The sequence below is a fragment of the Scyliorhinus torazame genome, chromosome 10 (assembly GCF_047496885.1).
Source record: "Scyliorhinus torazame isolate Kashiwa2021f chromosome 10, sScyTor2.1, whole genome shotgun sequence".
NCBI classification, from domain to species: Eukaryota; Metazoa; Chordata; class Chondrichthyes; order Carcharhiniformes; family Scyliorhinidae; genus Scyliorhinus; species Scyliorhinus torazame.
Window position 1 is genome coordinate 233,074,257 of NC_092716.1, and position 13,457 is coordinate 233,087,713.

Here is a 13,457-nt window from a genome sequence, read left to right on the forward strand (position 1 = left end):
GCCTCCTGTTTTTAGTTCGATGACCAATTTGAGATGTAGGGTTTTAAATTGAAAGTAATTTGTAAATAAATGTTTAAAAAAAGTGGTGAACTCCACCCCATAGCACGCCGCCATGCAAAATGTGGTGGAACTAATTTGGAGAGGATAGATGTTTAGATTTTGTTAAGACTTTGCTTGTAAATTGTGTAACAAGCAATTTAAAACAAAGAGAGGCCTCAGCCAACATGAAGTGCATCTCCACCCTAATGAATGAAACAAAGTACAGCTCACCACTAATACTAGGAGTTGCTCTACCAGAGCAAACTGTTGCTCTAAGAGAGCAAAAAGAGTTCCGTATGGACAAACAAGGGGATATGGACTCTCCTTCAATGAGAGCATAAATTTGAGGGAAATAAAAATATCAATGTTAAAATTGTCCAAGTGTTAATAACTAAGACTAACGAACAAATGTCCGATAAAAGAAGTGCCAAGGTTAATAAATTAAGAGAAGTTTTTAAAATGTCGATGTTAAATAATGATAAGGACGATTAAATCCCATGTAAATCTAATTTAGATCCTGTGGACGAGAATGAGAGACTAGCAATCAACCTAACAATTGGAGCTGAATAAACCCAGAGATTAACGATATTAGGACAACCAATCCCATTAATATTAAGCGTAAAAAGATTATTTTGGTAAGACTGTGGACTCCGTTGTAGAAATAATGAAGAATGACACCAGAGGTTGTAATGGGCCTAAAATGTTAATTGAAGTAATGAATTATTCAACAAACTAATTCATTCTGAATTTAAAAGGGATATTAAAAAACCAAGATTAGACATAAGCAAATCGAGATTAATAATAGTAATACTAGGTTTTAAAGTGGAGATCGGAAAGGAAATCTAAATATATGTTAACCCAGAAACGGTATAAATCCAATAGAAAATACAGCACAGAACAGGCCCTTCGGCCCACGATGTTGTGCCGAACCTTTGTCCTAGATTAATCATAGATTATCATTGAATTTACAATGCAGAAGGAGGCCATTCGGCCCCCCGAGTCCGCACCGGCTCTTGGAAAGAGCACCATACCCAAACTCAACACCTCCACCCAACACCAAGGGCAATTTGGACATTAAGGGCAATTTATCATTGGCCAATTCACCTAACCCGCACATCTTTGGACTGTGGGAGGAAACCGGAGCACCCGGAGGAAACCCACGCAGTCACGGGGAGGACGTGCAGACTCCGCACAGACAATGACCCAAGCCGGAATCGAACCTGGGACCATGGAGCTGTGAAGCAATTGCGCTATCCACAATGCTACCGTGCTGCCCTTAAGAACAAATAAATCTACACTATATCATTTTACCGTCATCCATGTACCTATCCAATAGCTGCTTGAAGGTCCCTAATGTTTCCGACTCAACTACTTCCACAGGCAGTGCATTCCATGCCCCCACTACTCTCTGGGTAAAGAACCTACCTCTGATATCCCTCCTATATCTTCCACCTTTCACCTTAAATTTATGTCCCCTTGTAATGGTGTGTTCCACCCGGGGAAAAAGTCACTGACTGTCTACTCTATCTATTCCCCTGATCATCTTATAAACCTCTATCAAGTCGCCCCTCATCCTTCTCCGCTCTAATGAGAAAAGGCCAATAGGAAGGCTCGCGCTCAACAATTGATCGGGAATGGAGTGCTAAGCAATTAAAGTGTCCTTTAGATAAATCGGCTTTGGAAGAACATTTTCTTGAAACATTAGTTTGTAAAAATGATAAATTGGACATTGAAAAATATAGTAAATTTAAAGGAACTGTCAACTACTGTCTGTGCGGAGTCTGCATCTTCTCCCCGTGTCTGCGTGTGTTTCCTCCGAGTGCTCCGGTTTCCTCCCACAGTCCAAAGACGTGCAGGTTAGGTGGATTGGCCATGATAAATTGCCCTTAGTGACCAAAAAGGTTAGGAGGGATTTTTGGGTTACGGGGATAGGGTGGAAGTGAGGGCTTAAGTGGGTCGATGCAGACTCGATGGGCCAAATGGCCTCCTTCTGCACTGTATGTTTTATGCTCTATGTTCTATAAAGGATTAGTAGTATGATAACTGCTGTGGAAGCTTTGGAAAGGTTAAATCAATTTAAAAGTGAGACAGCACCTGGACTCGATAAAGTAAAATGAAAGATATTAAAAAATGTTATGATAAATGCCCTGGTATGTTAGCTGAAATATATAACATCTGGTTGCTTAATGGAAATATTCCAAAAATAGCTAGATCCATTCTTACCCCTAAATCCGATGATGTAGAGGCCCTGCAAAATGTTGATGATTGGAGACCATTGGGTCAATATTACTTAGGCTAGTCACTAAAATGGTAACTAATCGCCTAAACAAAGTTGTTATACTTAATATTACTGGAAGGATTGTTACGGGCAAATTAGGACGTAATGAAAATATTGCCATGCTTAACAATTGTTACAGTGGAGCTAAAATTAACAAGGAAATTTTCGCTGGAGTGTCACGCCACCCTGGAGTCGTGCGCAGTCAATTCCAGCCCCACGTGACCCCAGAGTCGCAACTCAGGTGAAATAAGATTTTATTTCAAATACCTGAGGTCCTTGGTTGAGCTCAAAAACTATAGTCACCAGGTTTGTAACTTGAATACAAATAACCTTTTATTATTTAAGTGTTATAATTAAACAGACAAAAAATATAACTATCTAATACCCCTGCCTAACTACCCCCACTTACACACACAGACAAACAACACAGAAAAGGGTGATGGAAAGGGTAAGAAAATATTAATAAAATAAAATGGTAAAGATCTTTGATGCACTGGGATGATTTTTAGTTTGTGTCTTTCTGAAGTTCAGCTTTCGTTTTGACACTTTTCCCTTCTAGGCTCGAGATGGTTTTCTCTGACAAGGTTGTCTACCTTTTCTGCACACTCCGCATTCTTTATTCTGGTACTATTGGCACCACCCACTCTGAAAACGGAACCAGCTCAATTGTACCCAGCTCTTCCAATCTCTTTAGCTCTGCTTCAACCTTCTGATGCCATGCGTATGGCACTGGCCTGGCTCTGAAGAACTTGGGTGGCGTATCCATATTGATATATATCTTGGCTTAATTCGGCCTAGTTCCTTGTGGAAGACATGTTCATACCTCCTCAAGGCATCTTGGAGGACGCCGTTGGATATTTTGAAGATTTCCAGCCAGTTGAGCCTATTCTTCTGTAACCAGCCTCCTTCCTACAGACTGGTTCTATGTCCTTCCATGATAACGAAAGGCAGATTGGCCTCATGCTCTATAGGCCACTGAGGTATTGACTGTTCCAAGGATCTTCAAAACGTTACCAGGTGTATGTTGAAAGCTTGGCTCTTCAAACTGAAAACTTGCACAAAGATATTAGAAAGCCTGCTCACGCACCATGGTCACCAAAGCCCCAGTGTTGGCTTCCATTTTAAGGGGTTTACCATTTACCCTGAAGGCAATCGGAGTCGGCTTATTCAACTGGACTGCATTCAACCTATGGATTTGCTGCTCTTCTTCAGAGCTCTTCTCCACTATGTTCAGTGGTTCTGTGATCTTCTGATGCTGTTGTTTATTTTTGCATTGGCGCCCTTTGCCTCATGTGGCAATGTGCTTGAATGTGCGCTCATCGGTTGCAACGGAAGCACACAAACTCCTGAACAAGACAGATCTCCTGGGGATGGTCTCCCTGCAATGATCGCAGTCCACCTCGGATTCAGTTGTTGCCCCAACTCCTTCCCGCGCCTTAGCTTCCTGTTGAGTGCTTTAGACCATGTCTGATTCTGAACTATGCCTGTTGATCCCGCCACAGACCTCGCGGTTGTAAAACCCCATGCTTGGTTAACCTCCCCTTCAGCCATACTTTGAAGCTCAGTGGTGCTTTTTTTTGGCGCACTCCGGCGCCAGAGCTATATCAATCGCTTCCCCTAACTTTATAGTGGTTTCAGCCAGGAGCCTCCTCTGGACATTAAAGTTATGGATCCCACAAGCTAGCCTATCACACAACATGTCACTTAAGCATGGTCCCAAACACACAGTGCTCAGCAGACTGACGAAGCCTGACTATGAACCCTCACTAGAGTTAAACTTATAACGTCAGAGGATAATTGAGACCCTTGGGTGGAAATGTTCTTGAACCAATTTAACTATCTGGTTAAAATCTTTGAGTCAGGTGCCTCTGGGAGCACTGTGCTTTCTAATCAAATTATACGTTTGATGCCTGCAAACCATCAGAAACATCACCTTCTGCTTGGAGATTGGGACGCCTTTTAACAATGGCGTCCTGATCTCTCAGTACAATGGGGGTTCCGGTGAGCAGAGCTCCCCTGTATAAAACGGGGCTATGTGCAGCCTCAGTCACGCATTCCCCGTTCAGGCCCCTTATTCAAAGGGGGTCGCGTTGAATAGTCAATTGTTTCTCTGCACTGCGAGTGCCAGGAAACACACGGCTAAACGTGCTTGCTTGAGGGCTTTGTTCCCTTTTGGGACCTAATGTAACAGGTCTTCACACTTCGGCCCCCTGGTCCACACTGCCCGAGGTCCTGCTCCTAGGGCCCCGCACAAACTCCCTATTGGCCGGGGTTATAGAAAAGAATAGAATCATAGAATAGAATCCCTATGTGCAGAATTATGCCATTCGTCCCATCGAAAGAGCACCGAATGTCCCATCTAGGCCCACTCCCCCACCTATCTCTGTAACCCCATAGCCCCACCCAACCTTTGGATACTAAGGGACAGTTTAGAATGCCAATTCGTGGCACAAAAGGACTTCCGGGTGCGGCGATGACCAGCTGAGTCGCACGTTTCGGCAGCTCCCTGTGAAACGGACTTTTGGGCTCTTGATAGGAGCCCCAACGGCAATTTTAACGGCTGAAAACACCGTGCGGTAAACCAGAAGGGTGTTCCCCCTGGACACGGATGGAAAAAGGAGAGGAAAGTGGCCGGATTGCAGCGGATCCTTTGGAGCAGCGGCAAGGAAGGAAAGCAGAAACCAAGATGGCGTCGGAAGGTGGCAGTTTCATATGGGGCCCTGAACAACAAGAGTTTTTGAAACGCTGCGTGGAGGAGATAAAAAAGGAAATGAAGAAAGAGTTGTTGGCCCCGATATTACAGGCGATTGAAGGGCTGAAAGAGGAACAAAAGACCCAGGAGCAGGAGCTTCGGGTCGTGAAGGCGAAAGCAGCAGAGAATGAAAACGATATACAGGGCCTGGTGGTGAAGTCGGAGATACAGGAGGCACACCAGAAACGATCTGTGGAGAGGTTGGAGGCACTGGAAAATAACGCAAGGAGGAACAACTTGAGGATTCTTGGCCTTCCTGAAGGTGTGGAGGGGGCGGACGTCGGGGCATATGTGAGCACGATGCTGCACTCGTTAATGGGAGTGGAGGCCCCGACGGGTCCGTTGGAGGTGGAGGGAGCATACCGAGTTATGGTGCGAGGATCGAGAGCAGGAGAAGCTCCCAGAGCCATAGTGGTGAGATTTCTCCGTTTTAAGGATAGAGAAATGGTCCTTAGATGGGCGAAGAAAACTCGGTGTAGTAAATGGGAGAACGCGGTGATCCGTGTCTATCAAGATTGGAGTGCGGAGGTGGCGAGAAGGAGGGCGAGCTTTAACCGGGCCAAAGCGGTACTTCACAAAAAAAAGATAAAGTTTGGAATGCTGCAACCGGCAAGACTGTGGGTCACATATCAAGGGAGGCACCACTACTTTGAGACGGCGGATGAAGCGTGGACTTTTATTGTAGAAGAAAAATTGGAATGATTGGACTACGAAAATGAACGTTTGGACAAAGTGGTGGGACGAGTGGGGGGGGGGGGGGGGGGGGGCGAAGAGGGATTGTATGATTAATCCTGCGGTATGGTAACTTTTCTTTCTCCCACAGGTGGTGATGGGGGGAGGTGGGGAGGGAGAGGAGATGGGGCGTTGGCCATGGGAGGCGGGGCCGAGGGAGAGGCGCGGGCTTGGTTCCCGCGCTATGATAATTATGGCGGGAATAGAGAAGCAGGAAGGAGGGGGCGCCGCACGGGGCGAGCCGTGATCACGGGGGGAAGCCGATGTCAGCCAGAGTTTGCTGACTTCTGGGAGCAACATGGGGGGAGTAATTACGCTAGCGGGGGGTCTAGCGGGGGGGGGGGGGGGAATTACTGGGTTGCTGCTGCTGGGGAAAGGGGGGAGTGGGTACGGGAAAGGATGGGCGGGGGGGCACCGTCTGGGAGAAATACAGCTGCGTGGGAACTGGGCGAGAAGCTGGAAAAAGATGATGGCTAACCGGCAAGGGGGGGGGGGTGGGAAGCCCCCCAACTCGGCTGATCACGTGGAACGTGAGGGGGCTTAACGGGCCGATAAAGAGGGCACGAGTACTCGCACACCTTAAGAAACTTAAAGCAGATGTGGTCATGTTACAGGAAACGCACCTGAAACTGATAGATCAGGTTAGGTTGCGCAAAGGATGGGTAGGGCAGGTGTTCCATTCGGGGCTGGATGCGAAAATCAGGGGGGGTGGCTATATTAGTGGGGAAGTGGGTAATGTTCGAGGCAAAGACTATAGTGGCGGATAACGGGGGCAGATACGTGATGGTGAGTGGCAAATTACAGGAAGAGATGGTGGTGTTGGTAAACGTGTATGCCCCGAATTGGGACAATGCCAATTTTATGAGGCGAATGCTAGGACGCATCCCAGACCTAGAGACCGGAAAGCTGATAATGGGGGGAGACTTTAACACGGTGTTGGAACCAAGGCTGGATAGGTCGAAGTCCAGGACTGGTAGGAGGCCGGCAGCAGCCAAGGTGCTTAAGGATTTTATGGAGCAGATGGGAGGGGTGGACCCGTGGAGATTCAGTAGACCTAGGAGTAAGGAGTTCTCGTTTTTCTCCTATGTCCATAAAGTCTATTCACGCATAGACTTTTTTGTGTTGGGTAGGGCATTGATCCCGAGGGTGAGGGGAACGGAATATACGGCTATTGCCATTTCGGATCATGCCCCACACTGGGTAGACTTGGAGATAGGGGAGGAAACAAGAGGGCGTCCACCCTGGAGAATGGACATGGGACTAATGGCGGATGAGGGGGTGTGCTTAAGGGTGAGGGGATGCATTGAAAAGTACTTGGAACTCAATGACAATGGGGAGGTTCAGGTGGGAGTGGTCTGGGAGGCGTTGAAGGCGGTGGTTAGGGGGGAGCTGATATCAATAAGGACACATAAAGGGAAGCAGGAGAGTAAGGAACGGGAGCGGTTGTTGCAAGAACTTTTGAGGGTGGACAGACAGTATGCGGAAGCACCGGAGGAGGGACTGTATAGGGAAAGGCAAAGGCTGCATGTGGAATTTGACTTGCTGACCACAGGCACTGCAGAGGCACAATGGAGGAAGGCGCAGGGTGTACAGTATGAATATGGAGAGAAGGCGAGCAGATTGCTGGCACACCAATTGAGGAAAAGGGGAGCAGCGAGGGAAATAGGGGGGGTGAGAGACGAAGATGGAGAGACGGAGCGGGGAGCGGAGAGAGTGAATGAAGTGTTTAAGACATTTTATAAAAAATTGTATGAAGCTCAACCCCCGGATGGGAGGGAGAGAATGATGGAGTTGTTGGATCGGCTGGAAATTCCCAAGGTGGAAGAGCAGGAAAGGATGGGATTGGGAGCACAGATCACGGTAGAAGAAGTGGTGAAAGGAATTAGGAACATGCAGACGGGAAAGGCCCCGGGACCGGACGGATTCCCAGTTGAATTTTACAGAAAATATTTGGACTTGCTCGCCCCGCTACTGACGAGGACCTTTAACGAGGCAAAGGAAAGGGGACAACTGCCCCCGACTATGTCAGAAGCAACGATATAGCTTCTTTTAAAGAAGGAAAAGGATCCGCTACAATGCGGGTCCTACAGACCAATCTCCCTCCTCAATGTAGATGCCAAGGTCTTGGCCAAGGTAATGGCAATGAGAATAGAGGAATGTGTCCCGGGGGTGGTTCATGAGGACCAAACTGGGTTTGTGAAGGGGAGACAGCTGAACACGAACATACGGAGGTTGTTAGGGGTAATGATGATGGCCCCACCAGAGGGTGAAACGGAGATAGTAGTGGCGATGGATGCCGAGAAAGCATTTGATAGAGTGGAGTGGGATTATCTGTGGGAGGTGTTGAGGAGATTTGGGTTCGGAGAGGGGTATGTTAGATGGGTGCAGCTGTTGTATAGGGCCCCAGTGGCGAGTGTGGTCACGAATGGACGGGGATCGGCATATTTTCGGCTCCATAGAGGGACAAGGCAGGGATGTCCTCTGTCCCCATTACTGTTTGCACTGGCGATTGAGCCCCTGGCGATAGCGCTGAGAGGTTCCAAGGGATGGAGGGGAATACTTAGGGGAGGAGAAGAACACCGGGTATCTTTATATGCGGATGATCTGCTACTATATGTGGCGGATCCAGCGGAGGGGATGCCAGAAATAATGCGGATACTTGGGGAGTTTGGGGATTTTTCAGGGTATAAATTGAACATGGGGAAGAGTGAGCTGTTTGTGGTGCATCCAGGGGAGCAGAGTAGAGAAATAGAAGACCTACCGTTGAGGAAGGTAACAAGAGACTTTCGTTACCTGGGGATCCAGATAGCTAAGAATTGGGGCACATTGCACAGGCTAAATTTGACGCGGTTGGTGGAACAGATGGAGGAAGATTTCAAGAGATGGGATATGGTAGCATTGTCAATGGCAGGGAGGGTACAGGCGGTTAAGATGGTGGTCCTCCCGAGATTCCTCTTTGTGTTTCAGTGTCTCCCGGTGGTGATCACGAAGGCTTTTTTCAAAAGGATAGAAAAGAGTATCATGGGTTTTGTTTGGGCCGGGAAGACTCCGAGAGTGAGGAAGGGATTCTTACAGCGTAGTAGGGATAGGTGGGGGCTGGCACTACCGAGCCTAAGTGAGTATTATTGGGCCGCTAATATTTCAATGGTGAGTAAGTGGATGGGAGAGGAGGAAGGAGCGGCGTGGAAGAGATTAGAGAGGGCGTCCTGTAGGGGGACCAGCCTGCAGGCTATGGTGACAGCCCCATTGCCGTTCTCACCAAGGAACTATACCACGAGTCCGGTGGTGGTAGCTACACTGAAGATTTGGGGACAGTGGAGACGACATAGGGGAAAGACCGGAGCACTGGGGGGGTCCCCGATAAGAAACAACCATAGGTTTGCCCCGGGGGGAATGGATGGGGGATATGGAATGTGGCAAAGAGCAGGTATAACGCAATTGAAAGATCTATTTGTGGATGGGAAGTTTGCGAGTCTGGGAGCGCTGACCGAGAAATACGGGTTGCCCCAAGGGAATGCATTCAGGTACATGCAATTGAGGGCTTTTGCGAGGCAACAGGTGAGGGAATTCCCGCAGCTCCCGACACAAGAGGTGCAGGACAGAGTCATCTCAAAGAAATGGGTGGGGGACGGTAAGGTGTCGGATATATATAGGGAAATGAGAGACGAAGGGGAGACTATGATGGACGAACTAAAAGGGAAATGGGAAGAAGAGCTAGGGGAGGAGATTGAGGAGGGGATGTGGGCAGATGCCCTAAACAGGGTAAACTCGTCGTCCTCGTGCGCCAGGCTAAGCCTGATTCAGTTTAAGGTATTACACAGGGCACATATGACTGGAACACGGCTCAGTAAATTTTTTTTTGGGGTGGAGGATAGGTGTGCGAGGTGCTCGAGAAGCCCAGCGAATCATACCCATATGTTTTGGTCATGCCCGGCACTACAGGGGTTTTGGATGGGGGTGACAAAGGTGCTTTCGAAAGTAGTAGGAGTCCGGGTCGAACCAAGCTGGGGGTTGGCTATATTTGGGGTTGCACAAGAGCCGGGAGTGCAGGAGGCGAAAGAGGCCGATGTTTTGGCCTTTGCGTCCCTAGTAGCCCGGCGCAGAATATTGCTAATGTGGAAAGAAGCCAAGCCCCCGGGGGTGGAGACCTGGATAAATGATATAGCGGGGTTCATAAAGTTAGAGCGGATTAAGTTCGTCCTAAGGGGGTCGGCTCAAGGGTTTACTAGGCGGTGGCAACCGTTCGTCGAATATCTTGCGGAAAGATAGATAGGGGAGAACAAAGAAGGCAGCAGCAGCGGCCCAGGACTTGGGGGGGGGGGGGGAGGGATGGGGGGGGGATTGGGGGGGGGGGGGGGTGGCCTGAGACAAGGCAGTTGCCAATTAGGGCTAGTTTTTATTTTTTGTTATTTAATATTTATTTATTTGTTGTTGTTTTTGTTTAAATTTAAAAAGGTCATTATTATCTGTATTGTTACAATGTTGTGTAAAGGATGCACAATGTACTGTGTTGGTTGACCAAAAATTTTCAATAAAATATTATTTAAAAAAAAAGAATGCCAATTCGTCTAACCTGCACATTTTTGGACGGGAGTTCATGCGCTCCCCTGCGATTTACCCCATGCCAGTCACGTGGTCGGTGGAGCCCGCCCCCTTAAAGGGACCGCGTGCAGTACCACAGATCCCATCAGACATAAATTAATCATCAATGGGTGTGCCCAAGAAGTTTATAAGAAAACCTACATTCAGAAACGTTTTCTTGTATTGAAACTGGTAGACGCAAACTAAACCTATCCCAATTAAGAGGGCAATAAAATAGGGTGACACCCTTTCACTTATATTGTTTAGCATCATTACGAATATTGTGGCCAGTTGACCAAAGGCCTGGATGGTTGCCCCAATGGACAATTGACAATTTAAATTAAACTGCTGCAGCAGACAGCTCCTGCAGCAAAGACCACTGGGAACTTGGGCAGGCAAGGTCAAAACAATCCAGGACAGGAACAAACAGGAAAGCGAGGGCATGCCCCAGGAGTGAAGATCAGAAGGACCCGACCCTGACCATATTTGGCAGATGGTTTGTGTATTCCCTGGCCTCGACCAGACTCTCTTGTGCCTCAGCTTCTCGCTACAACCTTATTTGGAAGGGTGGAATATGCATATCTGGCAATTGTCACCAAGGGTGCATCTAGCGTCCTCCAAACAAAGAGATTTTCAACCTCGTTGGATGCCGTGACCTCCACCCAGTGACCCCATTGGCAGGAAGCCAGGGAAGCTTTTAAAGGACGCAGAGGAAGGGGAGAAGAGGATACATCAGGTGGCCATTAGCAGCGAAGACTCGGCACGACTCAGAGCGAAGGAGACAACAGATATACTCGGCGGCAACCCAGAGACGGACAGAAGAGGGCGTAAGAGATTCACCTTTGAAGATGAGGACCCTGGGAAGGCAAAGGCTCAAGAGAATTGGATCCGCAGCTCAATCACGTTCATTAGCATGGGGAGTATTAGAATCTTAGCCAAATAGGATTAAGATAATTTGTGAATAGTAACTGTGTATTGACATTTATTGAACTTGTTAATAAATTTGGATTGAATTGCAAACCTGTTTCTGTTCTTTGTTCTCTGCTAAGTAAGGGCACATGGGTATACGTTTTACGAATAAACCAGTCGAAGTGTCTGATAAATTCCAGACAGTATATTATTTGGATGACAATGGTGAGTTATTTTTAATAGCCAAGGGCACCACCCTAAGGTTATCGGACCTGGGGCCCTGGAGCTGTGATGCAACAGTGCTAACCACTATGCTACCGTTCTGGGAACATTATATCACAAGATATATTATATAATCTGTGTTATCATTGAAATCTGTGTACACTTGAGAAGGGGGGGGAAGTGAAGGAGTATTGGATTACAGTCAAACTGTTCATGGTTATTCTTTGTTGTTGTTAGAAGTTAATTTGCAGTCCTGTGACTCTGTTCATCCACGTTTTCTAAATATGAAATGAAACATGAAATATAACGGTTACAGTCTTTTGAGCTAGAATTCCCTCCACGGACCTTTCCCATCTCCAACTGAGACTATAACACATGCCCCATGTGAACCCCTACCCACACCATCTAGAGGCTGGGAGCAAGACCACCTACCAAGGTGGACCTCCTTGATGAGAGCTTCACATACCCCACCCCCTTTATTCCGTTATTATGTCTCCCACTCTGCAGGTTGCAGATGCCTCCCGTTACCATCACTATTCAATCTGCAGATCAATACAGAGACAGCCAAGCCCAGGGACAGCAACTGTGAGTCAGCCCTGCACACCAAGCTGTGCTCTTTTATCTCTTGTGCACACAGCTCCCGACCCTCACTGCTTCTGGGGTACACCATGCTTCCAACGATTGCTCCTGCTGCTACCCTGCACTGCCTCGTATCTCTGACTTCTAACTATAACGTCCCCTGGACTGCTTGTAATCTGTGACTGCTTTCAGCTTTGCCACATGGTGTCTGCACTCTGTGACTCCTGACGGTAAGCCCCCAGACCAAGGGCTTTCACTTTCTCTGGGCAGTGTTACGTACACTTGTTGGGCCCCAGCTTCCAACTCCTCCATCTTACCTCTCCCTTCCATTGTTCCTCCCCTCTGTCTTCAATCGTACCCCCTTCCCCTTCTGCCCTTGCACAGCCTTTCTTCCCCATTGCCCCCCACATGTGTGTTTGCGCCCCCCCCCCCCCCCCCCCACTACCCTAGCACAGCCTTCCTTCTCTATTTTCCATACAGCAGACTGGTGTCCGTGCAGACAGCGGTGTCAGGCACCAGGAGCAGAAGACCCCTGCATTCCCCCATCCTGCGCACAGTACTGGTCAGACTTAGAAAGTAAAGGCCTGTATGAGTACCACAGCACAGTGGTATCCTTGTAGACAACATGCGGCAACCCTACAGCCCCAGCAGAGTGGCATTCAGCGCAATAGGAGAGGCACAGTGCTACGGCAGGTCGGCTATGTATGTTACACTCACCTCACAGTCACGAGCGAACTGAGGTTCGACTTGTGTGTGTCAGACATTTCAAATGGGTTTGGCGCTGACATAACTCCCCACTGGCGTGACGCAAGGTTGGAAGGCATGAGGAAATTATGGCTTTGCAGCAGGTTTAACGAACATTCATGAGATTTAAATGAATGCAAATTGCATTGGTGCTACTAGACGGTGGGATAACCAGCCGGCCATTGGGAAAATTGCAACCTACTTTTACGTTGGCGGGTTTCCAGCTGCTTTCTTGCCGCTACATTCTCCTGCAGGATGGGAAAACCTTGCGCATAAAATGGGACTGTAGTAGCATAAAATACTTTAAATTTAATGGCTGGTCTAATGATTTCATCGTCTGTTACACCATGCTTTCATAGTTTTCCATTCTTGCTTATTTGTCAAAGATTTTGTTTTTATTTCATTTTATTACAGATGAGTTGAACAATTGGTTGTTGGATGTATGCATGTTTCTTTCGAAAGAAAGCACCAACAGCAACAGATCAATCATAAGTGTTGTGGAGGATTGGCAGCCTAGCTTTTGCATTCAAGTCCCATGTGCAGCCCTAAATATGGAGATGTCCTGATGAGAATAGAGCTAAACACTGGGAAGGCACCAGTGAAATGTTCCACAGCTAAGCT